This window comes from Mirounga angustirostris, unplaced genomic scaffold, assembly GCF_029215605.1.
Source record: "Mirounga angustirostris isolate CCGP_5_RB_7025 unplaced genomic scaffold, mMirAng1.0.hap1 SCAF_6, whole genome shotgun sequence".
Classification (NCBI taxonomy): domain Eukaryota; kingdom Metazoa; phylum Chordata; class Mammalia; order Carnivora; family Phocidae; genus Mirounga; species Mirounga angustirostris.
This window is the reverse complement of record NW_026991714.1, coordinates 96897355-96914530: the sequence shown is the minus strand read 5'-3', so window position 1 is coordinate 96914530 and position 17176 is coordinate 96897355. Positions and strand designations below refer to the sequence as shown.

Genomic DNA, 17176 nt, shown 5'->3' with positions numbered 1-17176 from the left:
TTGCAAACAGGCCCATTTGTCTAGAATGGAGAGAGTAAGGAGTAGAGGGATTGGAGATGAAGTCAGAGAAGTATTAGGTACTAGGTCATGGAGGGCTTCTTATGCCATTGTAAAAACTTTGGCTTTCTTCTGGAGAAAACTGGGAACCAACTCAAGATTTTGTTCGGACTAAAGATATGATCAAGTTACCTATTGAAAGGATCACTCAAACTGCTCTTATGGGAATAAACTCAAAAGGGACAAGAATAAAAGCGGGGAGGTCAGTAAGCAGGCCATTGTACCAATCCAGGAGAGAGATGATGGTGACTTGGGCCGGTTCGGAAGCAGTGAAAGTGATGAGAATTGTTAGTTTTTGGATATATGTTTAGGTAAAACCTACAGGAGTTTTCTAACGGATTAGAAGTAGAGGTATGATACGAGGAATTCTTAATCTCAGGAAACAAATTGAGGGTTGCTGGAGTGGTGGGGGGTGGGAGGGATGGGGTGGCTGGGTGATAGACATTGGGGAGCATTTGTGCTATGGTGAGTGCTGTGAATTGTGCAAGACTGTTGAATCACAGATCTGTACCTCTGAAACAAATAATACAGTATATGTTAAAAAAAAAAAGAAGAAGATAGCAGGAAGGGAAGAATGAAGGGGGGGAAATCGGAGGGGGAGACGAACCATGAGAGATGATGGACTCTGAAAAACAAACTGAGGGTTCTAGAGGGGAGGGGGGGTGGGAGGATGGGTTAGCCTGGTGATGGGTATTAAAGAGGGCACGTTCTGCATGGAGCACTGGGTGTTATACACAAACAATGAATCATGGAACACTACATCAAAAATTAAAAAAAGAAAAAAAAGAAGTAGAGGCATGAGATAGAGAAATTAAAGATGATTCCTATTTTGTAAGTCGAGCAACTAGAGGGATGGTAAAGCCATCAGAGGCTTCTTTGGGTCAAGTTTTGGTAATAGGATCAACAATTCTCCAGAGTAATTTATAAATAAACTTTGGAAACACCAAAAAAAAAGTCAACACATTTGAATTAACTTTAAATTTGGCTCTCACTTTTCTTCAGTTTTGTGAGACTTTAATTTTTGAAAACATCTTCTTGATAGTAGATCCCATCACCTAATGTATTTTAAAATACAAAAGACCATGATATATTTTACAATATTTTGTAAAATGATTAGCAAAATTAGCCACTAAACAACAGTAACATGGATTTTATTCCGATGGCCTAGACAGAGGCAATGTCTTTGCATATGGCCTTGGAGGACAATGGAACCAGAAGCTTTGGTGAAAACTGAAAGTTACATAAAGACCAGATATGGGAACATTTGGACTAAGTGTACTAGAAAATAAATTCAGTGCATCCAAAATGTCCTTCTAATTTAGAGAATGATATATACTTTTTATTGTAAAAGTCAGTTGACATTTGGAATTTAGAACTGATTCTGGCCAAACTTCTCAGGGTTTCAGTTTGCCTATTTGCAAAATGGGACTCATAAAACCTGTGTTATGAATCCCTAAGGCTTTTATTTAGGATCAATTTCCATAATTTATGGGTAAATACTTTGTAGACTATAAAGTGGTATAAAATGTTTCTGGAATCAGAGTACCTATGAGAAAATTAATTTTCTTTAATTCTGTCTAGGGTCTCTGGTCATGAGCATATACTGCAACAAACATGTACCAAGGGACACTAACATGACCAAGAGTGGAGTCAGAATTTACCAATATAATAAAAAAAATTTCTCTAGTATTCCCTTTCTACTACACTTTTAATACCACAACCATTTATTATACAGCATACATTGTTGACATTCTGTATTCTAACTCATGAAGTGCTTTCACCAATAAATGCATTTGATTTTTTTGTTGTTGTTTTTTGTTTTGAAGATTTTATTTATTTGAGAGAGAGAAAGAGAAAGAGAGAGAGAATGAGCAGTGGGGAGGGGCAGAGGGAGAAGCAAAAGAGGGAGAAGCAAACTCCCTGAGATCATGACCTGAGCCCATGGCAGACGCTTAACAGACTGAGCCACCCACGCGCCCCATTTGATCTAGATATTGTAAAGAGCTTAACCTTTTTGACTCAGTTACCCTATCATGTGGTAGAGTTGTCGGAATGCTAACAAAGATTTCCCTATAGCTATGAATATGAGTGTCTTTATTTCTAGCTGTTAGAATACTCATATGCATTTGTACATTTGTAATTTTTTTTTTAAAGATTTTATTTATTTGCAAGAGAGACAATGAGAGACAGAGAGCATGAGAGGGAGGAGGGTCAGAGGGAGAAGCAGACTCCCCGCTGAGCAGGGAGCCCGATGCGGGACTCGATCCCAGGACCCTGGGATCATGACCTGAGCCGAAGGCAAACGCTTAACCAACTGAGCCACCCAGGCGCCCTGTACATTTGTAATTATATCCTGATTTTTCATAAGAGCATTAACATGTCTCTGAAATATCCTTAGTTTCCATCTGCTTGCTTCAAGGGCTCTATTAAAAACCCTGTTTGGTCACATATGGTTATGAGTGAACATCCCTGACTTAAATAAATAGATAAAGGAAGTGCCGGGTCTGACCATTAAAATGGTCTCTCAGTGTCTTTCTGAAATGAAGCAAACTCCAGTGAGTGAGACCTTATAAGGTTATCGAGCACATGTCCCTGAAGGTACATCGATGCTGTATCACCAATCTACATTTTCAGGTTTCATTGCATTCCTCACTTTACTTTCTTCAGAAATAGCCCTAAGCTAAATTTGGGGATAGGAAAAAATAACAGACTCTTAAAGAATAACACTTAGTGGAAGACTTCTGAAGACTGAAAAGACTACATGACTTGGAGGAAATAATCACTTATTTTTTCAGTGGAAATTTAAAAACATACACGAAAGTAGAGAAAATAGTGTAATAAACCTCAACTTCAACAATTATCAATATTTCGCTAACTTTTTTTTCATCTATCCCTGTCCGTCTTTCCACATACACACACCCCTTTTTTTTTCCTGGAGTATTTTAAAAGCACATCTCAGAAATCATGTCGCTTTACCCATATATATTTAGTATGCAACTCTAGCCAATAGACTTTTAGTTTAACCATCTAGCATTATTGCATCTAACAAAATTAACAGTAAGTTCATAAAGTTGGTTTGTAGTCAAGATTTAAGCAAAGCACAGATATTGCGTTTGTTTTTCATGTTTCTGAAATCCCTTTAATTTTTCAATGCCATTAATTTGTTGGGAGATGCCAGGTCATTTGGACTTTATCTTGTTCCATACTCTGCATTTGGTTGATTGCTTCCCCTTTTGTCATTTAACTTGCAAGGAGTAAGTTTTAATGACATGTATGTTAAGCAAGGATCCATTTATTAATTTAAGCAGGATATCCAGCCCCAAAGGATACGTAGGACATCTATTTACTTTTGGTAGCAAATCTAAGACTTGCCAAACTTTTGAGTAAACTGAGACTTAGAGCTCAGAAAAAAACAAATGTATTTCTGTTTTGTGGTATTTATACTACCAAGGAATTCAGTAATGGGTCAAATGGCAAGTGTGGGTGTGGGAATTAATATTAAGGTGTCGTGAGTCTATGTTGGTTTAATGTTCATATTTACCAGTATTTCTGTTGACCACTTTCCATCACACTTGCCCATAGTCAGCAAAAACAATTATTTGATGTTCCTTGCTAAACAAAACTAATTTTTGTATGGATGTTGAGGTATTCTTCTAACAAAGGCTCAAAAAATTCCTTTTAAGAGAATAGAAATCAAAAGTCACTTATAATCATTTATATTGAGAGAAATCAGTTTTCTAGCTTTTCATTTAGAAAAAATTCCACGAAGGAATTTGTAAGAATGAGAGGCACACTGTAAAATTTACAGTCCTGTGTATATATTCCCAAATTTCTTGTAATTTCTTGCAGTAAAACAGAGGAGTTTAAGAGTAACTATAAACATCTCTTAACCAAATTTGCACCTTTAATATTTGATGTTCTACTTTGCATGTGTGGCTGTGCTTTGAATATAAAGCCAGTATTGTTTAAATGCTATCATAATAAACATTTTTCTATATTTGCTTCACATATATTCTGATGTGACAAGAATTTTTAAAGTAAAAAATTCTGTTCTGGCCCATTTTAGGTTGCTTTAACAGAATACCACAGATTGGGTGGCTTTTAAACAACAGAAATTTATTTCTTACAGTTCCAGTGTCTGGAAAGCCTCCAGATTCCATGTCTGTTGAGGGCCTCACATGACTCAAGGACTTTTATATAAGGGCACTAATCCCTTTATGAGGGTTCTCCCCTCATGACCTAATCACCTCCCCAAAGCCCCACCTCCAAATACCATCACATTGGGGATTAGATTTCAACATATAAATGTGGAGGGGGCACACGAACATTCAGTCTATAGCATTTCCTATTGTATTTCTAAAGCATTGTATATAACATTTTCATTTGGTTCCACTAGTATATTTTAAAGTCTGCCTTCCTGACAAATATATCAGTATTAAGGATTAAATTCCCCAGCCACCAGGTGGGGAAAGATAATAGAAATCTTGATTTGGATTAAAAACCATAATGTCCCATTGGTTAATTTTATTTTTGTTTTTGAAACTGTAAGTCTGATATTTTTTATTTTATGCTGCTGACCTAAAAGATATGAAACTTTTGAGAGAAGAGAAACTGCATAGGTTTGCAATGTAGTGGCAGAGAATAGGAGCCTGTGGGTCCTTATATTACGCTAAAAAGTATCCGTCTATTTGGGGACTCTCTTAAACTAATCTGGAGATACCTTCTGTGTGTTGTTAATTCGGATTGAAGACTAGTTCCCTTAAGAGTGCCTGGCAGGCGACGGGGTGGGATGCTTAGGAATCTCCTGTGGCAAACAGCAGAGCCCCCATGTGGCAAAATTGTGACTCAGGCAGAAATTGATTTAGTCCCTGGAAGCAAATGCTACAGGTCCTTAAGAAAAGTAAAATTTCTTTATCTGGTCCTGGGTTGAGAATTTATTTATTCACTGAATATCTGTCAAGCTCTTCCGCTGTTCTTTGTGCTGAGGATACAACAGTGAGTAAGACAAAATGCCTACCATCAGAGGACTTGCATTCTAGTTAATGAGATAGTAAAAAATAAACACCATAGTCACACACAGCAATGCCAACTAGAGATAAGTGCTATGAAGACAAATAACAGAGGATAAGGGGTAGTGACGGTTCTATAGAATAGTCAGAAAATCCCTTTCTGATGACTTCACATTTGAGAGGAAGTAGGAAGCAACTCATGTGACTTTCTGTTCTCTCTTCCGGATTTTCACTCATCACCTCCAGCATTTTTACTGTGGCTTCACGCAGCCACTGCTCCCCACCTCCCACGCCCCCACCATGACAGGTCAGCCCCAGAGAAGGCATGTTCTCTTTCTGGAACAAGTAGCACAGCTGAAAGTTTACACAAAATTTGAAATTTTTTTTATTTATTTTTTTAAAAGATTTTATTTATTTATATGACAGAGAGAGACACAGCGAGAGAGGAACACAAGCAGGGGGAGTGAAAGAGGGAGAAGCAGGCTTCCCGTGGAGCAGGGAGCCCGATGCGGGGCTCGATCCCAGGACCCTGGGATCATGACCTGAGCCAAAGGCAGACGCTTAAGGACTGAGCCACCCAGGCACCCCGAAATTTTTTAAAAAATAAGAGACTTCGGAGATCACACAAAAAGAACAAACAGAAAGATAACTCACAAAATGAATCTTACACCGAGCTGGCTTTCTTAGACTCAGTTTTCTGATGAGGGGTCAGCGCCAGGAATATTTGCCCCATCAGACGCCATCCCGCCCACGCAGAGACTGTTGAGTCCTCATCATGGACATCGAATCCTCATACAGCAGCCCCACGATTCAAACAGGAGTTTCACACATGCAATAACTTTCCTCCAAGTACCTCCTTACCTCTTAGTGATTTTTCTCTCATCTCCAGTACTTTGTCCTTGGATGCCTATAGTAACCCAGTTCTTTCTGGATATTTTTTCCACTTATCAACAAATGAATTCTATGGTATTAGCTGATAATGGGTTTAGAGTATTAGCTTTCTCAGTGTACTTGAAATTTAACAGGTAACTGAAAAATGGAAAATATTAAGGAATCGAGAACTGAATTTTATGTACATAGTTTGAGAAGCAAATATGAGAAAAAACTTGTACTGAAAATATCCGTACTTGCTTCTCCTTCTCAGCTTCTTCTCACCAGTTACTCTTTTCAGAGTCAGTGACTATTTTAGCTACTATTTTTTTCTTGTAATATTTCTGAATTTTATTGATATTTTCATTTCTTGCTATTTTAACTGAAGATTAATATCATATTTTCTCTTACTTTCCTACTTCTCATATTCATACAGTATTAAATAAATAGTACTTAAGATGACTATGTAAGCAATGATGCTGCCAGGTTAAGTGGTATACTGGATTATGTTCACATTCTCATTCAATTTTTTGTTTTTCTTGCATTTAGGAATTGTTTCTATTTTCTCTCTCTCCCTGTCTCTCAAATTTGCTTAGATTTTGTCTGTACATAGTGCTAGTTGTTTTCCCCAATATTTTAGAGATTCTTCAGGTGCTTAACTTTTCCAAATAGTCCATTCAGATAATGCCTTCCTTTTGCAGCACTCTGTTTCTCTAATATCTAATATGAGCTTTATCTAATTATGGCTCTTAACCTAGTATTCCCTTCTCCATTCTCCCCTTTCCTGGATCCCATATATTCATTTTCTTAGTTTACCACTTATTTTATTGAAACATATCCACTAGTAGATTCTAAGAGGTACATTTGATATACAAATTCTGTGTCTGAATTTTTTAGTTTATCCTAACTGATTAATAAATTGACTAGATATAATTCACAATTGGAAATCATTTTCCTTCTGAATCTTTTAGCTATTGGTCTACTGTGTTCTCATACCCACTCTTGCTGTTGAGAACCAGGCTCTATTCTGATTCCCACTCCTTTGTGTATAATCTTTGGAAGCTTTTGTGATACTTTATTTTCTCTGGTATTTGGAAATTGTACAAGGTGTACTTTGATTTGGGCCTTTCGTCATTCATTTTGCTGCGTATTCAGTGGACCTTTTAAATCTGGTGACTTGTGTTCTTTGGGTCTGTAAAAATTTATTTATGTCTTTAATTATCTCTCCCCATTTTCTCTCTCTCTCACTCTGGAATTTTTATTGGGCAGATTTTGGATTTCCTGGATTGATTCTTTGTTGTTGGTTTTTTTTTCTCCCATTTTCCCATCTCTTTATATTCTTGTCTTTCAGCTTAATGTTATAATATTTTATCTATTTATTACAAATTTAGATCAGGTGTCAGCAAACTATGGCACAGCCAAATCCAAAAGTGATGCTGTTAGGTGAAGTGGTGCAAATAAAGTTAAACTTTTGTAACTAAAGAAACACATTCATGCTCATCCATTTATGTATTGTCTATGGATGCTTTCATTCATCAGTGTCAGAGTTTAGAGACTAAATCCTGTAACCTTACAGTATTTGCCATGTATCTCTTTATAAAAAAAAGTTTGCTGATCCTCTACCTCCCCCAGTTTAGGTGATCATATTTGTTATCTATAGGAGCTCTTTTTTTTTTTTTTTTGTTCTCTTTTTCTCCTTCTTCATTGCATACTGTTTTATTTCTATACATGTGACATCCTTTTTCACTATAGGATATTATACAGTTTTGGGGTTATATTTTTGGTGCAATGTCACTGTTTCCTCTGAGGTATTTAGTTAGTTTGTTTTGGTCCATTTCATGTTGGAACCTTTTTTCAAATGTTAAGTTTCTTGTGTGCTTATTCAGATTGAATGAGGCACTAAAAGCTGAGAGAAAGTTCCTTGTGAATGGGCAGGGTTTTGGCTGTGGACTTTGTGGGAGCAAGATTAAAAAAAAGAACTTGCCTTTTCACTGAGGAATCTCCAGATACATGAATATAGATATTTTCCCCTGGAGACCCCCAACCTTCTTCACTGGAGCTGGAAGCTACCAGTGTTTTGGGGACAAAGCAGAAGGATGCTGAGGTCCCCAAGTTCATTATGTACATTCTCATTTAATTTTCCTGTTTTCAATACCAAGCTTCAGTACTTTGCCTCATATACTTGGATCTAACTTCTCATGTTTGGATTTACAGAAAAAAAATTTTTTTTTTTCTTTGCTGGAAGAAATGAGTAGTAGTGTCCTAGTCAGCCCAGGCTGACTCCGTAACATATATCATAGACTGGGTGGCTTACACAACAGAAACTTATTCTCACAATTTTGGAGGCTGGAAGTCTAAGATCAAGGTGCTAGCATGTTTGGGTTCTTGGTGAGGTTTCTCCTCCTGGTTTGCAGATGGACACATCCTTGATGTATTCTCACATGGTAGAGAGAGACCATCTCTCTTGTGTCTCTTTGGATAAGAGCACTAACCCCATTCATGAGAGCTCCACCTTCATGACCTAATTATCTCCTAAAAGCCCCACCTCCAAATACTATTATTTTGGGTATTAGGGTTTCAACATATGAATTTGTGGTGGGAGGCAGGGGGGACACAAACATTCGGTCCATAGCAGATAGTCTCTTGGTTTCTTGGGGTGAAGATGGGGATCTGGCACTCTTCACAAATACTTTAAATCAGTCCCCATATTTTTAGTGGCCCCACTTTCTGAAGCCTCTGAAGACTTTGTTGTACAACATAGGGTCCCCTTTAGGAAGCACTTCGGTGTAGCTTTCTTAACTCTACTTATTTATAATATACTCTGTGTTTTCCAAAACTTTGTAGAAATCATTCATTCATTCTTATCTCCCCTTTATCCTCATTTGTATTCATTTGTTATTACATGAGTTTTAAGGGGGAAGAGGCAATGAAAGTATGCAATGTCATGTTTCAGATATGAATAGTCTCATGGCAGGTGATGACAGGGGGTGTGGGAATGTTTTTTCAAAAGAATGAGTTTATAATTTTATAATGAAATAAAGAGAATTACATAAAATACTCTGAATTGAGTATATACCACTTTTTATATCAAAATTTTGGTTTTGATTTCAATTATATTTTAGAATGAGTTTTCAAACTAAAAAAATATATATTTTGCTCTTTTCAAATGTATGTTTGTGACTTAATAGTAAAGAATTAGAAAAACTTGAACTTGATATATATGTATATGGTGTGGGGAGTGTGTTGTGTGTGTATGTGTGCGTGGATATGTGTTTGTGTTTATATTTCTAGGAAGTAGAGCTTTACAAATAAATATAATATTTCAACTGGCAACTATTTATTTATGATCCAGGTTTGTATCTTCTGATAGCTCAATGTATGCCTATATTCAAAAACTAGTCATAGGTATCACACCGTCATATAAATTATTTCTTCTATTCACTGACTATATTCAAGACCAGACTTTTCTTAAAGGAAACAGCCTACATTAATTCTATGTATTTTTTCTCTTTATGGTATTATTTAAAATCGTGAAAATATTTTTGGTTTGGTACATATAACTTTCAGTCTTGGTGTTTTCCTTCTGAGGTACTCTAGGTTTCTCTCTGGAGAAACAAAAATAATTAAACGTCATCACATGTTTAGGCCATTAGTCCTAACCCTTAAGCTTTGTAGGTTTTCTGTGGATACTTTTCTAAAGGCCTGAGAGGTTTTATATAATTTCAAGTGGCTTATAAGCTTGCAAATTAAACTTGGAAAATATTATAGTAATACTAAGGAATAATGATATAAACGCTTAAAGAATCATAAATTGGAAAGAATTTTGAGATTATTTTGTTCAAACCACATTTTACAAGTCAGAAAACTGAAACACAGAGATGAAGTAACTGGCTCTATTCATATGTGACATGGGTATAGGAATTTTGCGTGCAACCTAGATCCTTTGACTTTAGTGTATTTTTTTTATAACTGTTTTGTCTTCCTTGAATCCAAACCAAAGTCTTTATACCATTGAAAAACAATAGCAAACGTTAATAGATAGCTTTTTCCCTAGCCTCAGATACATTTATCCAGACGACTAAACTTAAAATCTGTTTTGTTAGATAGAAATGAAATATGTCATAAACTATTCTTTAAGTTTATTTCCTTTCCATTATAAAAGCAATATATATGAATTATAAAACATAAGAACCATGCTCTCACCATCCAAGGGCAATCCCTATTAGTATTTTGGCAACTATACATATTTTTTATTAACTTGAATTAAATGCATCACATTCTTTGAAGTGGGCAAAACAATTATTTTAAATTCCTTCTACTGTTGGAAATTTAGTTTATGGAACAATCTTTATTGATGTTGAATCATTCGGGCTCACCTTCCTTTAAGTCACTGAAATGCAAAATATTGGCTCTGAAAAGGAAATAAATAACTAGTATTCTAATATACATGGTCTCTCTCCTATATGGCTAATATAATCTTTTAAATAGCAAGTTACCCTCTTGCCAGGGGTAAGGTAAACGGAAAAGAATTTTTGCTTCCTTCTTTTTTGAGATTTGATGAGTCTTTGGTGGAATGACATGAAGGTCAATTCCAGAATGGTCTGACTTTCTCCCTAAAACACTACCACTGATTTGGTTATGTTATTGTTCTGCTTAAATCCTTCGAATAGCTCACTGTCACCTCCGGTCAAACAGCAGATTCATCCTTATGACACACAAGGTTCTTCTGATTTGATTCATTTTGTTGTTAGATAAAGTCAAATAATCAGCTGTCAAGAAGAGCAAGAACCTTATTGGAAAGGGAAGTAGCTTCATTGCAGTGCCCTGCACTTTGCTGGTCTCCATTTGTATCACCTCTCTTGTGTTCACTTCTGTTCCACCTTGAAGCTGTAGTTTATTTATAGTGTTTGCTTCCTAAGGAGTTGGCTTGCCATATTGTCTTCAGTGACTACATGCTACTTCATGACTCTTTGAGCTTCACTCTAAATCAGCTTATTCTTCCAGTCCTTTCAGTTTAAAATTGTAGAGAAGATAAGGTTGATCCTTTTGTACCATGCCACCTCATAGGTTGAGATCTGTCTTATGAGTTGGTTGTTCTTGAATAAAGTGATCACCCTGAGTCCAATAAGATGTGACAGAGGGTCAGTCAAGGGTTATTGTGAAGTTGGCAGGGCCATATTGTATAAGACTTGGTAGGTGCTTTAGGTGGGGCCAATTACAGTTATGAAAGACTGTGAATAAAACCTGATTCAAAAATCCTTTACTATTTGGTCCAAATCGACATTTTTTCATTACTTCCATTCACTATTCAATATGCTGTGTAACCTGCGATCCAGGCGCACCAAAGTATTCATTATATTCTGAACAAGCCATGTTTTAATATGCCTTAAGTCACTGTTTATGCTATTCTCTCTTATGAGAATAGACTTCCCTCACTATCTATCAGGTGAAATTGTCTATAAAATATATCTCAAATGTTATATCCTCCATGAAATCTTCTCTAGGGATTTGGTAACTTCCGCATTAGCATTTTTGGGTTATATACCGTATACGTATGACATATAAATACATTGTATTATAATCGTTTATATGTAAATTTTTTTCCAACAGACTATCCTTTAAATTCAGGGATGGTGGAATCTCATTCATCTCTAAATATCTACTATTCACAGATAATACATACTCAATATATGTTTCATGAAAGGAAAAAATAAGGATGATTCAAGGGGAGATACTTCTATAATAAGGAAGAGTCCCTGGAAGGAGTACCTGTAGCTGGTTTGCAAGTCTGTATTATCCAAGATATGCTCAAGTATAAGGGATTCCCTAAGTTCATCATGCTAAGTTTGATAAACGCTCAAAATTTCGGTTGAAGAGCCAGAATACTGGTTTTTATTTTTCACCATTTGCCATCTCTATTTGACTAAAAGTGTTGCAGATGAATTTTTATTGCTCCCTCATTCCCTTCCAACCTGAGAAATTTTACTCTGAGGGCACTTTCATTTGTGTCTGAAGGCAATGACCTTGTATTCACAGAAAAACAACTCCTTATTTGGGGTTCTTTGTCAACACATGAAGGGGTAGTTTGGGGACAAACTCTTTTATTTGGGGCTGGTTACTCCTTCTGTTTCTTACCTATAGTATTATTTCAGGGGGCTTTTTGCCTTAAGTGGGCTTTCATTAAGGATCTTACTGGAATATCTGTAGCTTTTATTTTATTTTATTTTATTTATTATTATGTTATGTTAATTACCATACATTACATCATTAGTTTTTGATGTAATGTTCCATGATTCATTGTTTGCGTATAACACCCAGTGCTCCATGCAGAACGTGCCCTCTTTACTACCCATCACCAGGCTAACCCATCCCCCCACCCACCTCCCCTCTAGAACCCTCAGTTTGTTTCTCAGAGTCCATAGTCTCTCATGGTTCATCTCCCCCTCCAATTCCCCCCCCTCCCGCTTCATTATCTGTAGCTTTTAAAAAAGGCTTACCAGTAATGTCAAGAAGGCTGGCTTTAGAAGCTGACTTGAAGAAGCCTGACCTAAAGGACTGTTTGCATGCTGGCCCCTGTGTGTGTTCTTTGTGCCAGTTCCCATTCTAGATGGTGGAGGTAGAATTAAGAGAAAAGAAAAGACACATTTCTACACTCATAGTATTTATAATCCAAGATGGCATACAGATAAATGACTTGTTAGAATGTGGGTAGTGAGTGCTATCATGAGAAAGCACAGGGTGCTATATGACTTTGTAGAAATGGCACCTATCCAGATTCAACTAGCAGGACAAGAACTGAATTAAGTCCCAGCGAAGAGAAACTGCAGTGATAAAGGTGAATGATTACCAAAAATGAATGACTGATGCATTTAGCTAGAGCAGTATTGAGAATACTTTCTTATTCATTTTGTGAGTTGTCAGCTTATTCTCAGCAGAATTGGTTTAGACAAGTTATGAAACTTAACTAGTATTCAGCATGGCCACACCTCTGAGTGAACATCTGTAACATTAGCTGATGAAAAGCCAGGTAGAATTATTGGTCTGTATCTTCAGAAATCCACCTCGGGGCATCTTTGGAAATCTGTACTACCTTTTCCTCCTAAACATACATTAAAACAGACGAGGTGCAATGGTGACAGCTTAGATAAGATTCTTGTCCACAAATACCGTAACTTGACTGAGACAAATGTGGACCTGTTGTCAGAAATAATTTTATCTGGCAGCTTGTATGCTGCAAAAAAACTGGCACAGAGTCACGTTGTCACTGTAGAGGCTTGAGGTCGAAGCAAAAGCACTTAAAGCCATTGTGAGAAGCAGTATACTAAAGGGAAAAGTTTTTATCTCATAAAGCAAAATCAATATGGAATCCTGATCCAACTTTTTTTGATCTTTTCCCATGGGAAAATTTGGTGTCTTAGGCAGTTTATGCCAAGCTGCCTGCCATGTGACGTGCACTAACTTCCTTCAGACTTTTCAATAACACAATCAATTTGAGGCCATCAGATAGAGCTTCTAGCCAAGGCTTTCAAGCAGACAATTCCCAGATGTGTTATGTGTACTGAAGCCAAGATAATGTCTTCTGGAATAATAATGTAACTTCTCCACAAAATACATCCCCTAAGGAAAAACAAAAAAACAAAAAACAAAAAAACTCATGTTGATGTTTTGAGTTTGGCTTTAAAATTTTTAGTCAGTTTCTCTGATAACCTTCTCCATGTCTACTTTATGACAAAGAACAATTTGGGTTCTTATTAATGTAATCGTCTTATTTCGTCAGCCTGAAAATAAGAATCAAAGAAGCCTTCTCTTAACTAATCTTCCAGTGGTAGTGGCAAACGTATTTTGATATTTGTTGGGGATAGATATTCTTTTCTTTTTTTAAGGTTTTTATTTATTTATTTGTCAGAGAGAGAGAAAAAGAGAGAGGGAGAGGGGCAGAGGGAGAAGCAGGCTCCCCTCTGAACAGGGAGCCCGACATGGGGCTAGATTCCAGGACCCTGGGATCATGACCTGAGCTGAAGGCAGACGCTTAACTGACTGAGCCACCCAGGCATCCCAATAGATATTCTTAATTATTAGATTTTGATGGTGTTCTCTGAACTATAATTGATGATAGGATGAGTTGAAAATTTAAGTCATGGTGCGAATTCATCAGATATATTAATCTCACAGTTCCTAATATGAATTCTTGAGCATTTCAAGTTGGGCAGGAGCATAATACAGGTTTCTGTTTAAGATAGAAAACCTCTCAAAATATGGATTTCAGGAAACAAGTGAAAGGGTAACAGTGCTTTCAATTCAGTCCATAGCAACTATTTTTAAAGAGATGAGAAAAATTATCCTTTATTTGTATATTGTGGATTTTCCATCTGAAATATCTAAGAAATTATATTAGATTTGGTTAAAAATTAGATATTAGAATATTAGATATTAGATTGAAAAGTTATTGGGACCAGAAAGACAGTAGAGTAACTAGGAAAATTAAAAACTTACATACACAAAAGCAATTACTTCCTATTTGTTTTCAAACTGATTATTGTTAGTAAAACAAAAAAATCCACTTATAAACTGGTTAAACAGAAAAAGTCTTGTAAATTATGAAAAACTTCTGACTAAGCTTAAGCAGTGTCTACAACCTATACCAAGAAAGTAGAAACAAAAGCAGTAATGATAATAATAAAAATGCTACTGAGGAACAGAATGTAGAGGTTTCTGTATTGGAAGACTCAATGGGCTAAGTTAATCTGTGTATAAATTCAATGCAACATAATAAAAAAAAACTCAACAGGAATTTTTGTGTTTAATTCTGTGCTTAAAAATAGTTTTCATTTTAAAGCATTCTATTGTGTAAATTTCCAAACACATACAAAAGTAGAGAGAATAATGAACTTTCCTGTAACTGTCACTCAGTGTCAGTGTCAAAAATTATTAGCACATGGCCAATCTTAACTTATTTATACCTCCACTTATCACTTCACCCTCATTTTGAAGCAAATCCCAGACATCATATAATTCACTCATATGTAACCCTAAAAGATAAACACTAAAAAAAAAAGTATTGCAAAAAAGTATTGCTGTGATATTATTATCCTGTTTTAGAAAGTTAGCAAAAATTTGATGACTTTGAATCAAATACCAATCAACATCAAATTCAATATGCATGCCACAACATGTATATATAGTTGGATTTTTTTTTTGAATCAGGATAGAGACTAGATCCTCACTTTGCATTTCATTAGTATACATCTAAAATTTCCTTTAAACTATAAACTCTCCCCTCCATTTTTCCCTTGTACTTTATTTGTTAAAGAAACTGGGTTATTTGTCTTGTAGAATTTCTCACATTCTGTAATTTGCTGCGTGCATCTTCATAATATCATTTAAAAATTTCCTTTGATCCCTATTTTCTATAAGCTACATATCTAGACATAGAGATTTAATCAGATCCCAATTTGATGTTTTGGCAAGAATACTTAATTTGGGATGTTGTGTTCCTTCCATTGCATCACACTAAGGAACCCACAGTGCCTAATATCTGTTTATTATGGTGTTAAGATTGATCTATAGGTCTATATGTGATTGGCCTGATTCATCCATTATAAATTTTGTTCTTTATCAATTTTTCACCTATTAATCTGTTACTGATGATTATAGTATAAATCTATTTGTTCAATAGGTATTGCAAAACAGTAAGATTCTAATTCTATCATTACTTTTTCATTTATTGGCTGGGATTTGTCTATAAAGAATAACATTTCTATATCACGTGTTTATGTTGAGGCATATACAGGAAAGGCAGAAAAAAAATGCCTGATTTCTCCCACTTTAATTATCATTTTTCAGAATAATATGTCAGTTCTCTAAAATTCTCTAGAGATGATTATTGAGTTGTTTTTGTGTATCATTATAACCTCATGGATCTTCTCATATTAGATATTTTTCCATCCAATGCAGTTATTGTTCTTTATGATCTTGAATTTATCTCATCTTTGCCAATAGAAATCTCTTCATTTTTTTTTTTTTGGAGGCAGATAAAGGTTTGTTTTATTGAATAACTGATCTGTGTAATTGCTGAAGCCACTCTGTATAGACAAAAGAGAGGGAATTTTATTTCTTGGTCTCTTCCTCCTTGGAATCTTGATGATTTCTTCCTTCTTGGCCTGGCGCTGCTCTTCACAGTGCTTGGTCTTAGCTCTGCGGGCCTCAGCCTGGTCAGCCAGAAGCTTTTCTTGCAAGCCTTGTCTGCCTTCAGCTTGTGGATATGTTCCAGGAGAATCCGCTTGTTTTTGAACACATTACCCTTCACTTTCAGGTACAGGCTGTGATACGTGTGGTGGTCAATCTTCTTAGATATAAGTATCTTCTGAGCAGCAGGTACAGAACTCTCATCCTTCTCATCCAGGTGACCTTCTCAGGCTTTCGAGCATTGGCAGTACCTTTTCTCTTACCAATGCCCATATGCCTGCCCTTCTGGTGAGCCATAGTGTTTTTCTGGTACCAAGCCCGGGAATGGGAAGTCACAAGCTTCCGGATGCTCAGCCCATCTTTGATCAGTTTCTGGACATGCTGATGGGAGTTGGCATTGGTGATTTCACTGGTCTCATTGGGGTCCAACCAGCTGTTCTTTTTGTCACAGAAGAGGACACTGGAGGCAAGCCTCTTCTGAAGTCTGAGCATACTCATGGCTGCAGTCACAGCGGCAAAGCGAAAGACAAGCATCTCTTAAATTTTGTTCCCAAGTCCTCTTGAAATGATCCCTGTAGGCATTGATGCATCCTCACTTTTTGGTAGGACAAGCAGTCCCAGGATCTTCTTTTATGTTTTCTGTCCAAACCAGGAAATAGCCATTTCTCTAAGGCATCTTGTACCTTTTGTGGGAAACGGTATTCATAGTCCACAATTTGGCCACTGGTGAAGCTCATTGCATTGCCACTTAATTGATCACTGTTCCTAGGCCTTTTCTGTAGAAAGATTTTAAAAGAGGAATACTTTATGTATTTATATTGATATTTCCAAGTGTTCCATATTTCCAATTCAAATTTCAGTTTATGGGGTTTTGTCTGTAACTTTTCATTTAATATGTTTAGCTCTTTTCTCTTAAACTAAAAATCTTTGTTCCATATGACTGTATATACTATAATTTAAGAATAACTTCAGAATAATGGTCATATTTTTTACAATGTGATTAGTAAAAACAATTTAAGTTTCCTTAAAGTTCTTAGTTTATGCTACTTAAAAAT

The 17176-nt window shown here is 36.1% G+C and overlaps 1 protein-coding gene and 1 pseudogene across 1 annotated transcript in view; one reads left to right on the top strand and one right to left on the bottom strand.

The window, feature by feature from the left end:
* Nucleotides 1–17176, top strand: part of CTNNA3 (catenin alpha 3) — a 1789288-nt gene that overhangs the window by 755960 nt on the left and 1016152 nt on the right. The gene's annotated exons all lie outside the window — the stretch shown is intronic.
* Nucleotides 16044–16619, bottom strand: LOC123846477 (large ribosomal subunit protein eL19-like; annotated as a pseudogene).